Here is a 14,900-nt window from a genome sequence, read left to right on the forward strand (position 1 = left end):
TAAATAAATGGATTTAGATGTGATGTTAAGGCCCCCAGGCATTTCTGTGGTCTGAAAAGAGGAACTAGTAGCTGATCTAAGACATATTGATGATTTTATCTCCTTTTTAATCACCAAAATTTTAATCTCTTATATGCTGAGGAATTTTTTTCCTTAAGAAACACCTTGAATTTTTCTATAAAAGAAATGTATTCATTGAAACTTTCTTTGAAAGAATTTGCTGTCAGGTAACCCTCCTGAGACACACAGAATAAAGCGAGTGTTACCTCCAGTTAGAAAGCATGAGAGTCCCTTCTCTCTCCCCTCAACCTATAGAAAATCCATGTGAAATGTGTCCCTGCTACTGTCTATCCTTTTAATCTGTTTTCTTTTTTTTTTTTAATTGTATGTATTTATTTATTTGTGAGAGAGAGAGAGAGAGACAGAGCAAGGACATGAGCAGGGGGAGGAGCAGAGGGAGAAGGAGAAACAGACTCCCCATCAAGCAGGGAGCCCGAAGCCAGAAGCTCAATCCCAGGATCCTGAGATCATGACCTGAGCTGAAGGCAGATGCTTGACTGACTGAGCCACACATGCGTCCCTGTTTTTTGTTGTTTTTTTTTTCTTTCTGTGTTCCTTTAATAGTAGAATGTAGGCCCATTGGGAACAGGGACTTTAATATGTTTGCTTTTATATTTCTGTCATCTAGAACAATGCCTGGTATCCAGTAGGCCCTCCTAAGTATATATTGAATTAATTAACTTCTAAATTCATGAGATCCAGAGAAGAAACAGTAATGTTTATATTGAAACTAGGAGCATTGAATTAGCTGTTAGCTTTAATATAAATATTACTAGTACAAGAAAGGGAAGTTTTGAAAGGGAAGATAGGAAGTGTCTAGAAACAAAATACTTGTAGAGAGAAATGTTAAAAATTCAAAGGAAAGTCATAAGTAAGTCAGAGAATCTAGCTTCTGTAATTTCATGCTAAATAAAAAAAGAGTATAATTCAGAAATTTTTTCTACTTGAAAACTGAACATCTTTCAGGTGGAAACTTTTCTGCTAGTAGTGTGTGGTACATAGCCATCAAGAAGAGGTACCATGGCCATGTGTTCTTTGTGGACCTCATTCTGTGGAAGCACTTTGTAGACTAGCACCAGACCCCTCCAATAAAGGATGTACTTGTCACGAGGTTTAACAGTTGGTCTTGGTATCACACCATCCCACTGACTAAAATCTGGAAATGAGTTGCAGGACTATTAGATCAGCACTAAAGCTCTCAAAACATGATTTGAACCAGTGTGTTATGAACCTTTTCTTTTTTAATTAGAGATGATATCAGTGTTAAGCTTTTACAACAAGTGTTTTAAAAACAAGTCTCTTTTTCTTTTGGCATTTCCTTTTCCTTATGGTGTGTCCTAGTTGGGTTGTCCACATAATCTTATCAGCTTGAAACTTCCTGAAAGTATTCTCTTGATTAGTACTACAGTGGAAATCTCTTAAATCTCCAGAGAATATGTCTCTAGAAGGGAAGTATTAGATTAAGATGTTACAAAATTGATTGGTGTAGTGAATTAGAATGTTTTGTCAGTGTGGTCCAAATTGTTTATTGGACCAGCTGTTTAAACAGTTTGGACCAATACCAGGATCAGTTTTTGACTTAACAGGCAAGAAAGAATTTGACCTTGTATTTTCAGAAGTGGATCAGAGATTTTAGCAAAATGCTTCTTTCTTTAAAACCCTGGAAAAGCCATTAGAATTTAGCAAGCGGGAGGATCCTAATTGCAGAGGAAAGTAACATCTGTTAAACACTATGGGCCACTTTCATATCTCTTACCCCATATTTAGTTTTCACAACCACTCTAAGATGTTTATAAATGAGGAAACAGAGTTCATGGAAGTTAAGTAATTTTCCAAGATTCACAGGTAACAGGTGGAAAACATTTAAACCCAGGACTGACATCAGATCCCGTGCCCTTTACATTATACCATAATTAAAAAAGAAGGAATATTCTACTTTAAAGTTCTTTGGACATAATAGACACTTGGTAGAAGTGTGTTGAATTGAATTGTATTCCTGTGTAGGAAAATAACAAAACAGTAAGGGATTTCCTTTATAAAAGGAACTTAAGTGGATTTCTGACCTCACTTTACTGATATTTTTTTTTTATAAATATAACTACCCAGAAATCTGGTGACAAATTTGGAACTGTAGAGATTAGGAACAAGAAGTGGATCTTGAAGGTTGGATAAAGTTGAGGTGGATGGAAGGCTTCTGAAAAAAGAATTTTAGATGGGAACCAATTTGAAGGAAGACCCTAAAAAGAAGAAGCGGTCAGTGTAGAAACCCAGCCTTTGGGCAGCCGGGGTGGCTCCCCAGTTTAGCGCCGCCTTCAGCCAGGGCATGATCCTGGAGACCTGGGATCAAGTCCCGCGTCGGGCTTCCTGCATGGAGCCTGTTTCTCCCTCTGCCTGTGTCTCTGCCTCTCTCTCTCTCTCTCTCTCTCTCTCTCTGTGTGTGTGACTATCATAAATAAATAAAGAAAAAAATATATATATATATAAAAAGAGAGAGAGAGAGACACACACACAGAGAGAGAGAGAGAGAGAGAGAGGCAGAGACACAGGCAGAGGGAGAAGCAGGCTCCATGCACCGGGAGCCCGACATGGGATTCGATCCCAGATCTCCAGGATCGCGCCCTGGGCCAAAGGCAGGCGCCAAACCGCTGCGCCACCCAGGGATCCCCTTTGTGTGTGTCTCTCATGAATAAATAAATAAAATCTTTAAAAAAGAAAAATGAAGTATCTCTGATCCTCAATTAAAAAAAAAAAAAGAAAGAAAAGAAAAGAAACCCAGACTTGCTAGAATAGAGGGTGTCATTGTCCCTTTATTTTTTCATGGTTATGTCCCACCCGCATTTCTGTTTTAATATAGAGTAGCCATAATTCAAATTTTAAAAACCTGCAAATATGAGTATCTCACAAGAACAATTCATATTGAATTTTACAAAAGAATAAAATAGCAGTCAGCTTCCTCTGGACATTGTCTGAATCCCTGTGTTCTGAGTTGATTGCCTCTTCATCTAGTTCTGATGTTGTAGGGTCCTAGTCAGAATGTAGGCTTTTGGACCAGATTGCCTGGTTCCAAACCTCTGTGTATCTACTTTATTCATTTGTAAAATGGGAACAATATACCTACCTCGTTGGGTTATTGGGTAATTACATGATATAATATAAATAAAATGATTAATTGGGTGATTAAATGATATAATAAAAAGCCTTTAAAACTGTCTCCGTATGTCATGGTTGCTTGATTAATGTTAATCATTAATGTCTGCAACCTGTTGAAGTTGCGTTGAAGTTTACATGAAGGCATGTAAGTTACATAAACTTTACATGAAGTTTACATAATGAAGACACATGTTGACAGTTTACAGCATAATACCCATCTCCCTTTCTGCCTCCCTTCCTCTCTTACTGCATTCTCTTTTTTTCCTCTTAGTTCTCTTGTTCCTTTAAATAGGGAATTGGAAAAAATAAATAAATAAATAAATAGGGAATTGGGTGAGAAGGATTCAAACTATACTTACACCAGGTAAACTCCAGTTTAATAGATAGCATTTCGTGTATACTCTCCTCAGAAATGTCTTAGCTAGTTCCTTCTTTGTCCTAGGTATACTGCCTACTTTCTGTGTTGCAGGTTTTTGTGTGGATGTAAATTTTCACCTCCTTTAGATAAATACCAAGGATCACAGATTACAGGATTATATAGTAAGAGTAGGTTTCATTTTATAAACAAGAAACTGCCATAGTCTTCTAAAGTGTGACTATTAGGATTTGCATACCCACCAACAGTGAATGAGTCTGTGTTATTCTTGGCAGCATTTGGTGTTATCTGGATTTTGGTCATTTTAATAGATGTGTAGTGGCATCTCACTAGTTTTGTATTTCTCTGAAGACGTATTATGTGAAGCATCTTTTCACGTGCTTATTTTCCATCTGTATATCTTCTTTGGTGAGGTACCTGTTAAGGTTTTGTCTTTGACCCAATTTTTTTTTAAAGTGTTGTTTTCTTATTGTTGGGTTTCAAGAATTATTTGTATATTTTGGACAATAGTTCCTTATCAAATATGTCTTTTGCAGGTATCTTCTCCCAAAGTGTAGCTTGTCTTAAATCTTGAGATTGTCTTTCACATAGAAGTTTTATTTTAATGAAGCTGACCTTATCTGCCTTGAGCCCAGGGCCTGGGCCCACATCAGGCTCCCTGCATGGAGCCTGCTTCTCTTGCTGCCTTTCTCTTTGCCTCTCTTTCTGTGTCTCTCATGAATAAATAAATAAATAATCTTTAAAAAAAAAAAAAAAAACTAGTCTCTAAGATTTTGTTGTATGTATCATATATCTTTCCATCTTACACGTCAGTTGATATCATTTTTTCATTACTTCAAAGTAAGTTAAGAAACACTTATATACATCACCCCCTGAGTATTAATTAAAGTCCAAAATAGGGCAGCTCGGGTGGCTTAGCGGTTTAGCGCTGCCTTCAGCCCAGGGCCTAATCCTGGAGACCCGGGATCGAGTCCCATGTTGGGCTCCCTGTATGGAGCCTGCTTCTCCCTCTGCCTGTGTCTCTGCCTCTCTCTGTCTCCTCTCTGTGTATTCTCATGAATAAATAAATAAAATCTTAAGAAATAAATAAATAAATAATAAAGTCCAAAATAAGTTTACGGATTTTTTTTAATTGAAATGCTCAAGTCTTAAGTTATACTATTCTATGATTTTTTACAAATATATATGCATTCTTATGTAACCTAAACCCCTATTGAATAAAGAAGGAGTAGGCAAACTTTTTTTTTAAGAATCACATAGGATGGGTACCTGGGTGGCTCAGTTGTTGAGTATCTGACTCCTGATCTTGGTTCAGGTCTTGATCTCATAGTTGTAAGTTTGAGCCCTGCATTGGACTCCACACTGGTAATGGAGCCTACTTAAAAAAAAAAGTCACATAGTAAATATTAAGGTCTCTGTAGCAACTACATCTAGTTCTGATGTTGTAGGGTCCTAGTCTGTCACTGGAGTGAGAAAGCATCAGTGGACAATAAGTGATTATTAAGAATGGCTCTGTTCCAGTAAAGCTTTATTTATAGCTACTGAGATTTATTTCATAGAATTTCATATATCGGGCAGCCCCGGTGGCACAGCGGTTTAGTGCCGCCTGCAGCCCGGGGTGTGATCCTGGACACCCGGGATTGAGTCCCATATCGGGCTCCCTGCATGGGGCCTGCTTCTCCCTCTGCCTGTGTCTCTGCCTCTCTCTCTCGTTCTGTGTCTCTCATGAATAAATAAAAAATAAAATCTTTAAAAAAAAAGAAGAATTTTCATATATCATAAAATAGTTTTTTCCAACCATTAGAAAATGCAAAAACTATTCTTCGCCGGTAGGCATACAAAAAACGATGGCAGCTTTTGCCCATTGAAGTTTGCCCACTCCTGATACAGAACATTAACATCTCCCAAGAAAATTTTCTCTTGCCTTTTCCCAGTCTGTACCTACTCTTACACCTACAGACACAGTTAATGTTTTTGTTTGTTTGACATAAATTAGTTTTCTGTTCTAGAACCCCATATAAATGGAATCGTATAGTCTGTACTCTTGTGTAAAACTACTTTTACATTTAAAATTCATTCTTTTTTTTTTTTTTTTTTTGATTAAAGACCTAAATGTGAGACCCAAAACCATAAAAATCCACTAAGAGAGCACAGGCAGTAATTTCTCTGACATCAGCTGTACCAACATCTTTCTAGATATGTCTCCTGAAGCAAAGGAAACAAAAGCAAAAATAACTATTGGGACTACATCAAAATTAAAAGTTTCTGCACAGGGATCCCTGGGTGGCGCAGTGGTGGGATCCCTGGGTGGCGCAGTGGTGGGATCCCTGGGTGGCGCAGTGGTTTAGCGCCTGCCTTTGTCCCAGGGCACGATCCTAGAGACCCGGGATCAAATCCCACGTCGGGCTCCCGGTGCATGGAGCCTACTTCTCCCTCTGCCTGTGTCTCTGCCTCTCTCTCTGTGACTATCATAAATAAATAAAAAAAAAAAAAAAAAAAAAAAAAGTTTCTGCACAGCAAAGGAAACAGCCAACAAAACTAAGATACAACCTACTGAATAGAAGAAGAAGATATTTGCAAATGACATATCTGATAAAGTGTTACATATCCAAAATATGTAAAGAACTTAGACCTAACTCAACACCAAAAAAACAAATAATCCAATTAAAAGATGGCAGAAGACATGAATAGATATTTCTCCAAAGAAGACATCCAGATAGCCCACAGACACATGAAAAGATATTCAACATCTCTCATTATGAGGAAAATGCAAATCAAAACCACAGTGAGATATCACCTCACACCTGCCAGGATGACTAAAATCAAAAGGTCAGAAAATAACAAGTGTTGATGAGAATATGGGGAAAAAAGGAAACCTGATGCTCTCTTGGTGGGAATGCAAACTTGTGCAGCCAATGTGGAAGACAGTATTGGAGATTTCTCAAAAACTAAAAACAGAACCACCAGGGGCTCCTGAGTGGCTCAGTCAGTTGAGCATCTGATTCTTGATCTCAGCTAGGTCTTAATATCAGGGTCATGAGTTCAAGCCCCACCTTACGCTCAATGCTGGGCATGGAAAAAATATATATAACTGCCCTATGATCCAGTAATCATACTACTAGGTATTTAGCCAAAGAATACAGAAACACTAATTTGAAGGGATATATGTGTCCTTCTGTTTATTGCAGCATTATTTACCATGGCTAAATTATGGAAGCAACCCAAGTGTCCATCAAAAGATGAATGGATACAGAAGATATGTGTGTGTGACAGAATATTATTCAGCCATAAAAAAGAATGAAATCTTGTCATTTGCAGCAACATGGATGAAACTAGAGAGTATAAGGCTAAGCTTAAAAAGCCAGTCAGAGAAAGACAGATACCATATAATTTCACTAATATGTATAAATTTAAGAAACAAAAAATGAATAAAGAAAAAGAGAGAAACCAAAAAACAGACTCTGAACTACAGAAAACACTCTGATGATTATGAGAGGAGATGGGTAGGGGATGGGTGAAATAAAAGGAGATTAAGAGTACACACTTATGATGAGCAGTGAGTAATGCATAGAATTGTTGAATCACTATATTGTACACCTAAAACTATTATAACACTGTATGTTAACTATACTGGAATTAAACTCATTCATTTTTATTGCTGAGTAGTATCCCATTGTGTGATGACTGATCACAGTTTATTTGGATCTCTTGAATAATCTGGCCTGTTTTCAGTTTGGGACAATTATGGATAAAGCTACTATGAACATTCTTACACATGTCTTTTGGCGGACATATGCTTTTATTTTTTGGGGTAACTACCTACAAATAGACTTGCCTTAGTTACATCATAGTTATGTATTGAGTTTTATAAGAAACTGCTACTTTTTCAAAGTGGTTATATCATTTAATGCTCCCATCAGCAACAAATAGGAGTTCTGGTTGCTTCATATCTTTCTAACATTTGATACTTTCCATATTTTTAATTTTGACCATTTTTATGGCTGTGTAGAGGTATTTCATTGTGGTTTTCATTTTAATTCTGCTACTGATTAGTGATGAACACTTTGTCATCACTGTGTGTTGAGTGGCTGTATGTAGTCCTTTCTGAAGCATCTGCTCCGATGTGTATTTTTAATTGGATTTTATCTTAATATTAAGTTATAGGCATTCTTTATATGGCTTAGATACCAGTCCTTTTTGAGAAAAATATTTTGCAAATATTTTCTCCTAGTCTGTGGCTTGTGTATTCAGTTTTTCAGTGGTGCCTTTTCATTATCAGAAGTCTTTAATCTGTTGAAGTTTTTAATGGTTATTGCTTTCTGGGTTTTAAGAAACTTTTGCATAACATGTAAGAGCTAAAATATTTCCCCCTGTTTTTTTCCTTTTTCCAGACACTATTGTTTTGTTTCCATGTTTATTTCTATAACCCATCTCAAATTAATTTTGGTGTATATTAAGGTAGGAGTCAAGGTTCTTTTTTTCCCGAATGTATATCCAGTTGTTCTTAAATACCGTCCTGTCTCCATGGATTTCTGTGCACCTTTGTAAAAAAAAAAAAAAAAAAAAAAAAAAGATATAAATATGTATCTATGTTTGTGCCTTCTATTTTCTTTCATCATTTAATTTGATCTATATTACCACACTGTCTTAACCATTATAGTTTTATAACGTGTTAAAGTCAGATAGTCTCTTTCCAATTGTTAATTTTTTTTTAATTTTTTTTATTTATTTATGATAGTCACACAGAGAGAGAGAGGCAGAGACACAGGCAGAGAGAGAAGCAGGCTCCATGCACCGGGAGCCTGACGTGGGATTTGATCCCGGGTCTCCAGGATCGCGCCCTGGGCCAAAGGCAGGCGCTAAACCGCTGCACCACCCAGGGATCCCCCAATTGTTAATCTTTTTAAAGGTGTTTTAGTTATTTCAGGTTGTTTGTATTTTCATATAAATTTCAATTTGTCAGTTTCTATGACAAATCCTGCAGGAGGGGTATTGAGGTTGTATTGATTCTGTAAATCAATTTGGGAACAGTTGACATCTTAACTTTAAGTCTTTCAAATCATGAACACGGTATATTTCTCCATTTAATTAGATCGGTAACTTTTTATCTATGATGTTTAATTTCAATTGTTTGCTAATATATAAAATACAGGTGACTTTTTTTATTGAAATATCTTACAACTTTGCTAACATCACTTATCCTAGTAGTTTTAAAAAAAAAGATTTTATTTATTTATTTGACAGAGAGAAAGCACAAGCTGGGGAGCAGCAGAGGGAAAGGGAGAAGCAGGCTCTCTACTGAGCAAGGAATCCGACATGGGGCTTGATATCCCAGAACTCTGGGATCATGATACAAGCTAAAGGCACTCTTAAGCGACTGAGCCACCCAGCCGCCCCTATCCTAATTATTATTATTTTAAAATATCTTCTTTTTTTCCTGTAGATTTGCAAAAGTATCTAGTTTTAAATTTGGGAGGGTTTTTTTTGTTGTTGTATTGTTATTGATTTCTATGTTAATCCCATTGTGATCAGAGAGTATACTTTGTATTATTTTAATATTTTACATTTTCTGAGACTTCTGTTTTATGGTCCAGAATATGGCCCACTTTGGTGAACCCAAAAGTGGTGAGTCCACTATGTACTCTTGAAAGGAATGGTATTCTTTAGTTATTACATACAGTGTTCTATAAATATCAGTTAGGTATAGGTACTTGTTCAGATATTCCATGACTTTACTAAAAAACTTACAGGGTGGGGAAGCCCAGTCTATTAGTTGCTGAGAAAGAATTATTAAAATCTTTGAGTATGATTGGAATTTTTTTAAATTTTTATTTATTTATGATAGTCACACAGAGAGAGAGAGAGAGAGAGAGAGAGGCAGAGACATAGGCAGAGGGAGAAGCAGGCTCCATGCACCGGGAGCCCGACGTGGGATTCGATCCTGGGTCTCCAGGATCGCGCCCTGGGCCAAAGGCAGGCGCTAAACCACTGTGCCACCCAGGGATCCCTTGGAATTTTTTAATTCATTCTTTGAATTCTTCAATTGTTGCTTCATGCATTTGGAAGCTGTTATTATTTGTATACCCATTTATGATTGTTTTGTACTCTTATTAACCTGTTCTTCTTGTCTTTATGAAATATCTTTATTTCTAAGAATGCCTTTTGTCTTGAAAATATTTTATTAGTCTTAAATCAACAAGGAGCAATATAGAGTGACAGTAGAGGACACTTAAATGTTGTCTGGCAAATAATAGGCCTTCAGTAAATACTTCTTGAATATTGACTTTCTCCAGCTTTAGTTTATCTCAGGATTATTTTTTTGACTATTCATGGTTCCATTATATATTTTATGATTATTTCTTTTTGTGAAAAATGTCATTGGAAATTTGATAAGGATTATACTGAATCCTAGATTGGATTGCTTTGTGTAGTATGGACATTTTAACAATGTCATTTCTTCCAATCCATGAGCTTGGAATATCTTTCCATTTATTTGTGTCTTCTTTGGTTAATGTTTTACTATAAATTCAATATACAGGTCTTTTACCTCCTTGGTTAAATTTATTCCTAGGTATGTTACTCTTTTTGATGTTATTGTTAACAGAATTGTTTCCTTAATTTCTCTTTCTGATATTTTATTATTGTGTGTGTAGAAACACAAAGTTTTCGTGTATTGACTTTGTATCCTACAACTTTATAGAATTCATTTATTAGTTGTTAACAGTTTTTATTATAGTGTTTAAGGTTCTCTCTATATAATATTATGTCATCTGCAAACAGTGTCAGTTTTATATCTTCCTTTCTGATGTGGATGGCTTTTAAGCCTTTTTTTTTTTTTTTTTTGGTCTTTTTCTTGCTTAATTGCTCTGGCTAGGACTTCCAATACTATGCTGGAAAAATGTAAAAATAGACATTCTTGTTTTGTCCTAATCTGAGAGGAAGCACTCCCAGTTTTTTGTTATTGAAATATGTTAACTGTAGCCTTTATTATGTTGAGGTATGGTCCCTCTCTGCCTCCTTGGTTGAGAGTTTATATCATACATGGGGATGTTTAGTTTTGTCAAATGCTTTTTATGCCTCTATTGAGATGATCATATGATTTTTATCCTTCATTTTGTTAGTGTGATGTATTGTGTTGACTAATTTTGCAAATGTTGAATCATCCTTCCATCATTGGAATGAATCCCAATCAGAGGTATGATCCTTTTATGTATTGTTGAATTCAGTTTGCTCGTATATTCTTGAGTATTTTTGTGTCTGTATTCATCAGGGATATTGGCCTGTAATTATTCTTTTCCTTTGGCTTTTTTTTTTTTTTTTTCTGATTTTGGTATCATAAAATGAGCTTGGAAGAGTTCTCCCTCTTCTATTTGTTTTTAAAAAGTGGGAGAAGAATTGCTGTTAATTCTTTATTTATTTTTAAAGACCCTATCCATTTATTCATGAGAAACAGAGAGAGAGAGAGAGAGAGGCAGAGACACAGGCAGAGAGAGAAGCACGCTCCATGCAGGGAGCCCAAAGTGGGACTTCATCCCAGGTCTTCAGGACCAGGCCCTGGGCTGAAGGCAGCGCTAAACCCCTGAGCCACCCAGGCTGCCCAGCTGTTAATTCTTTAAATGTTTGATAGAATTCACCAGTGAAACCATCTGGTTCTGGGCTTTTCTGTTTGGGGAGGGTTTTGATTACTGATTCAATCTCCTTACTCAGAATTAGTCCATTTAGATTTTCTATTTCTTCATGATTCAAACTTGGTAGGTTGTATGTTTATAGGAATTCATACTTTTCTTCTGGGTTGTCCAATTTTTTGGCATATAATTATGCCCAGTAATCTCATGATCTTGGTATTTCTCTGGTATCAGTTGTAACATCTCTTTTATTTCTGATTTTATTTATTTGAATCCTCTCTCCTTTCTTTCTTGGGGAGTCTAGCTATTGTTTGTCAATTTTGTTTATCTTTTCAAAAAACCAGCTTAGTTTCACTGATTTTTTTTTTCTATTGTCTTTTTTCTGTTTCATTTATTTCTGCTCTAATCTTTGGTGTTTCCTCGTACTACTTCCTTTGGACTTCATTTTTCCTTTTTCTAGTTCCTTGAGGTGTAAAGTTACATTGTTTATTTGAGACTTTTCTTGTTTTTTGAGGTAGGCATTTATTGCTATGAACTTCCCTCTTAGATTGGTCTTGACATTTTAAAGAGAAATAAAGTAAACAGTGAAGTAGTCCCTTCTGGTTTTCTTTACCGGCTCTCTGCTGAAATACTATGTCTTGAGAAGAGATGATGATATATATACTTCACTAACTCATAACCAGGGAAAATATCAGAATGGCTTGGGACCTCAAGAAGCTTTTATCTGAATCTTTAAAACCTAAGAAACTTTTTTTTCTCTTTTCTTTCTGTTCAATTGGTTGTTAATCTTTTTAACTTTGGAATAGCACTTTGCTGCTTAGACTAGAAGAAAGTTAGGATTCTTTTCTACCAGGAATTATTTCTTTCAAATTTGTATTTCTGTTATATAAAGGGTACATGTGTAATGTTGTTAAGACACTTGTGCTGGATTGTGTTTAATAGTTGGAAGTGAGAGTACTTTTTGGTATGTGAGTTTGCTACATCTCCTGGGGGGACAGTAATATTTTCCTGCAACAGTGGATGATATCCTTTTCTACTTTCTGTTTTCCTCTTTCCCCCAAACTGCTAACAGTCCTTGATAAACAGAGCACAGAAACAAGCATTGTTCATCAGCATTCTCACCAGCTTCACCAGATCCTGAATCTCATTCAACTAAGAAAGGTGCCAGTTATCTGTATCTATTCAGCCTTATCTCACAGCAAGGAAGAGACAGAAAAGGTATTGGTTACAAAAATAATTATTCCTCTATGAACAAAGCTCTCATGCACATCATTCCTTCTTGATGTCTTTTGGGCTTTCCAGAATAACTGCAGGACAATGTTGATCTGTTTACATGACTCGAACAGAACTTTTAGCTTTTAGCACAACCTTTCAACTGCCAAAGTTGTTTTTCTCTGACAGACTCAGAATTAGAATCAACTATCATTTTTCTGGCCCTAATGCACTAAGATATTAAATTCCTCAAAGTTCAAATATGTCTGTTTTTCTGTTTCATATGAACTATCCAAGAAAAATGGAGACAGCTGTTTGATGTAATTTAAAAAGTATTGAATGAAGGTCAAAGACTTTAAGTAATTCATAAACCTCTTAGAACCTCAGTTTATTCATCTCTAAAATGAGTGTGATGATAACTATTGTATTTCTCTTAAGGCAGTATGACTGTGAAAGTTGTTTGTAAATTCATAATTTGCTATACAAACAATAGGTATTTGGTGACCTGCACACAACTAGCACACCCTCCTCTACAGCTTTTGCGTGGCACTTGAAGTATACACAAGTAGTCCTTGTTTTTAGTTTTTAGAACATGTTCAATGTTCCTTTTAATACATCAAGGGAATCCTGATGGGAGCGGGATATAGTTGTTTGACACCAAATCTCTGTTTAACACCATCTTTCAATATTTCTGGATTAGTCACTCTTCCAAAAAATCAACATTTTCTGAAGCCCACATGCTTTGTGATAATTTGCAGATATTCTCAGAATTCTAGAACCTTTGCTCTAGGCTGCAGTTTTTTGCCAAATTCAAACTACAACTATATGTTTTGTGGACTATAATAGTTGATAGAGTAAGATAAAGTAGTACATGCTGGTGAGATTTGAATGCTCTATAAACATGATCACAGAAATAGAATACTGCTTCTATTTCCTAATGATAATCATGCCTCGATTTTTTTCACCATGTTTTGTCTACCTTTGTACTTCTTCTTTTTTTTTTTTTTAAGATTTTATTTATTTATTCATGAGAGACACAGAGAAAGAGGCAGAGGGAGAAGCAGACTCCATACAGGGAGCCTGATGTGGGACTCGATCCCGGAACTCCAGGATCATGCCCTGGGCCAAAGGCAGATGCTCAACCACTGAGCCACCCAGGCGTCCCTACCTTTATACTTCCAAATTCAACTTACCTTTCTTTATCCTTTCATAATTTAGAACGTCTGTGATTGAACCAGATTTTATCTCCAACTTTTTTCTTTTTCTTTCCTTTTCTTTTAAAGTATAATTTCCATTTATCCCCCCAGAGGATAGCTTTTCATCAGACTTAAAAATTTAGCTCCATACATTGGCTTTGGCAAAGGTGATAGGGCAGCACCTGCAAGTCTAAATCAGGATAAGGGTGTTTGGTCCTTCTGGGCTTCACGAATACCATTCCTGACTGCCTTGCTGTGAATAGCATAATTCCTGCAATAACAGCTTGAGAAGTTTCGTTTACAGCTTGAGAAGCATAAAGGTGTCAAAGACCCCTGCTTCAGAAATGTCCTGATGGCTGCATCCTCTACTGTGTTTCAAACAATGAACGTCTTAATGGCCTACTGCTAGAGCTCACATCAGGCACAGTTGGTGCAATGAATAAGCTGCACATGGTTGGCAGCCCTTTTCTTCATGGTAATTATTCCTTCTTTTCTTGGTCATATTGGAAGCAAGCACCCAAGGGTTCCACTTTTTTTTAGAAAAACATTTTTTGCGCTGTAGAGGTGTTGTAAGTGTTGGGATTCCTTCAAGATGACTGCCTCTGCCCTTCTTCTAATAGCCCACTAGAACATTTAGGCCACCAGGAGCCACAACTCCAGGTGAATTTACTTATCTTATTCCCAACTAGGATTTCTCTGGTAACGGGTCACTAGCCTAGAAATATCTCAAACCCCTTTTCACTACTTTTTTTCTTAAAACCTGGACAGAGTCCTCTAGAACTGGATTACCATGAAGATAAAGCCATACCCAGTTCCATTTTCCATTCCAGAAGCAGGAAAGGAGTAGGCCTCACTGTATCTCCCAGGTGTGTGTGTGTGTGTGTGTGTGTACACTCTCTCCTCTCTACCTGTCAGAATGCACACACAGTGCATAAGTAACTATGCAAGGACTTCCTTTATGTGAAACCTTGGTGTCTTGATGCATATCTGAGCTTTTATATAAGACCTGCCCAAGGTGGTGGCCAGCCTCAGCTACACCTTCATCATGCTAGTCTTTGTTACTGTTTTCCTGGTCCTGCAGCTGTAGTCAGGCTTCAGCTTCCGGGGGGTGAAGGTGTACACCATGGACCACCCTACCTTCTCGGATCCCCTCCCCTCCTGCCATCTCCTGTAAGTGGCTGCCCCCCAAAGCCTGACAAGAAGAGTGCCCATCTGACTCAGAAAAGGATGAGGGCCAGGGCCAAATGGCTGCCTTTATCAAAGACCAGAGCACCCTTTGAC

The 14,900-nt window shown here is 36.8% G+C and overlaps 1 protein-coding gene and 1 pseudogene across 19 annotated transcripts in view; one reads left to right on the forward strand and one right to left on the reverse strand.

The window, feature by feature from the left end:
• Positions 1-14,900, forward strand: part of ERC1 (ELKS/RAB6-interacting/CAST family member 1) — a 534,848-nt gene that overhangs the window by 452,962 nt on the left and 66,986 nt on the right. Inside the window, exon 19 of one of the 19 annotated variants that reach the window (XR_013364495.1) lies at positions 12,284-12,429. The exons of the other annotated variants lie outside the window; for them this stretch is intronic. The gene's annotated coding sequence lies outside the window, so the exon portion shown is untranslated. The remainder of the gene's footprint in view (positions 1-12,283; positions 12,430-14,900) is intronic. 19 annotated transcript variants of the gene reach the window in all.
• On the reverse strand, positions 13,719-14,121 carry LOC144297706 (small ribosomal subunit protein eS26 pseudogene; annotated as a pseudogene).

The sequence above is a fragment of the Canis aureus genome, chromosome 25 (assembly GCF_053574225.1).
Source record: "Canis aureus isolate CA01 chromosome 25, VMU_Caureus_v.1.0, whole genome shotgun sequence".
Taxonomy (NCBI): Eukaryota; Metazoa; Chordata; class Mammalia; order Carnivora; family Canidae; genus Canis; species Canis aureus.